Raw genomic sequence first — 2,814 nt, 5'->3', positions numbered from 1 at the left:
CTCGATCCCAGGACCCTGAGATCATGACCTGAGCCCAAGGCAGAGGCTTAACACACGGAGCCACCCAGGCGCCTCCAGATGAAATACATTTCTGACTTAGAAACTTCAGATAGAATTATTTTGTCCATGATGACAACTGAAGAAAATGTGTCATCCCTAAACCTAACCTTAAACCCTACCAACGCTGAAACCTAAGCTGACCTTAAAGCCCAAACTAGAACCCTGAATCCCAAACCTGGAATGGAACCCAAAGCCTGTACCTGAGCCCTGGATCCAAGCCCTGAACCACGAACCCAAACCCTAAACCAGACCTCCAAGTCATGAAACCTGAACCCAAATCTCAGCATGAAGTCAAACCCCAAATTTGACCTTGAACTTTATCCCATAAGCCCTGAGTCTTAAAGCCTAAATCATAAACTTAAAGCCCTAAACTATAACTCTGTTCCCTTGTCCTTCACTCTAAACCCTCACCCTAACACTAAACCCAAAGCCTGATCTAGAACTCTGACTAAAACCTGAACCTGTGCCCAAATTCAAATGCTTCACCACACTTTGCTTATGCACTTGCCATTGATGGATATTTGCAGTTTCTACCTTTTGATTCTTGTGAACATTGTTTGGGTTGGGGGCTAGGGTTAGGGTCTTGGATTAGGGTAGGGTCCAGGCTTGAGACCAAGTTGAGGTCAGAGTGTGGGTCTGCATCAGGGCCATGTTCAGTGACACTGTTTGGGTCAAGGACTGTTGTAATTCCACATTGTTTCCAATTCATTGTTCCTTAGCTATTTGGGGGGAAGTTGGGGGGTATTGGGCTCCATGCAGCTTGAATTTCCGGAATGAAATGGCATCAGCTGGACCCCAGGAGGGAGCAGGACCTTCCACTGAAGGGTGAGCTCCCACAGTCCTGCACTGCCTTGCACCGCCTGCAGAGGGCGCCAGACCCCAGCTCCGCCCTGAGCCAAGGCTGCACAGCCACAGCTAGGACCAGAGCCCCGCCTCTTCAGGACCCACTGTGGAGACTTCTGGAGAATGTGGGGCGCCTCCCACCCTGACAGGACAAGCTGAGGAGGGTGTGGCTCTGCATCCACACTGACCGGACCCGTTGTGGAGGACGCGCCCACACTGGCAGCAGTCCAACCTCCTAAGGACCAGATGCTGGAGGAGCTGAGGAGAAGCCGCCTGAGTGCACTGTCAAGGGGTTCGTGGTCTCAGGACCCCACAGAGGAAGGGCGCCCTGTGTAGACACTGGGGCTTCCGTCGTTTTGTGTGAGGAGACGTGGCCTCCTGCTGTGCTGTGCGCGGGGCTGTGGGGTCCCCCCTTTCTGGGCTCGGGTGCTCCTAGGTCCTCATCTGTGTTTGTGTGCTCGCGGATTAGGTTCTTTGGGCTCCTCAGATGGTCTGCAGTCAGGGAGCGTCCCCCTGCTTCGGTGCTTGTGCTCTCCCCACCTCAGCCCTGCGGGGTCCTTCCCGTGTCCACACCCACTCCAGGCTTGCACCGAGTCCGGAAATTCGGGAGCCAGAGTGAGGACTCTGTAGACGGTTTTGGGGAGAGTAGGTATTTTCCCAGTGTGGGTTCTTCCCTGAGCACAGTGCCTCCCCATCTCTGTGTGTACCCCTCCCTGTCTGTCGTCATTGTTGCAGGGCTGTCAGAGGACAGGTCTGTCACCTTCTTGGTTCAGGGGCCTCCCAGGTATCTTGCTGTCTTGGATGCAGGTGTAAATGAGATCGTTCTCCGCAGTCTCTTTCTGATGGTTCCTTGGAGCACCTAGGAGTGCCACTAATTTGTGCATATTGATTTTGTTCCTTGCAAGTTCTTGAATTTATTAGTTCAATTGGCCTTAAACTCAATCTGCCAGTTATTTGACCAGCAGCATGGGTTTAAATTGGGAAGAGCAGAGAATGGCAGTCTGGGCTGAGCAAGCTAAGGTCCCATCACAGGCAAGTGCGAGAAACAAAGGAGAGGAACATTATTTCATGGAGGAGGAAGAAGATGGGAAGGGTGCTTGAAGAAAAGTCCCTTGGAGAAAGGCAGGGTGATGGAGAATTCTCACCAGCTGAGCTGCAAAGATCCTACAAAAAGTCAGGAGATGAACCTCCAGCTTCCCCTGTGGGGCCTAAAATTGGTGAGTCTCTCCTGTGGGGGATTGCAATGTGGGGTCTGTAATGGGCACTGAGCACCAGGCGCCCCCTTCCAGCCTCCCCTTCTGGCATCCCCAGTCCACTTTACTGGGGCTTCCCTTCCTGCTTTTGCACAGTTCTAACCAGCTTGTGGTGGAACGTTGTGGAAAAACTGAAATTCCAAATCCACTGCTTCTACTGTACCTGAGATACAGGGGCCCATGATTTAATTCTCCCACGAGTCTCTTGCTAACATGTGTCCTCTCCATGTTGGGTGACCTGGATTTGGGAGGGCTTGGCCTCCATCCCAAAGTCTGATGTTCTCTCTGCTTCCGTGTCATCGTGCTAACATGGATGTTTGGAAGATTCATTTCCTCTGTGGTGATTTCAAAGTGCAGTCAGCTTGTTATAGCAGCACAAATACGTGCTGTCTCCACACTCAGATTCCCCAGACGTCATTTCTTTACCACGTTTGCCACTTCACACGGGATGCTTCAGTGTGTTTGATCCCACACCAGGACAATGTCCTGCAGAACCACCACATAACCTGAAATGAGGAGATCATTACAGAACCCATCCAAGGGTTAGTGTTAGGAACCAGGGACATGGCAGGACTGACCTGAAGACCCCATGGAGAGCTGTCTGGGTGGCTGAGTTGACAGTGGAGGTGAGGGTGAGTGTCTGGCTCTGGCTTTGTGT

The sequence above is a fragment of the Mustela nivalis genome (genome assembly GCF_964662115.1).
Source record: "Mustela nivalis genome assembly, contig: HAP1_SCAFFOLD_706, whole genome shotgun sequence".
In the NCBI taxonomy this organism is placed as follows: Eukaryota; Metazoa; Chordata; class Mammalia; order Carnivora; family Mustelidae; genus Mustela; species Mustela nivalis.
The sequence above is the reverse complement of the archived record's forward strand: the minus strand, read 5'-3'. Positions refer to the sequence as shown.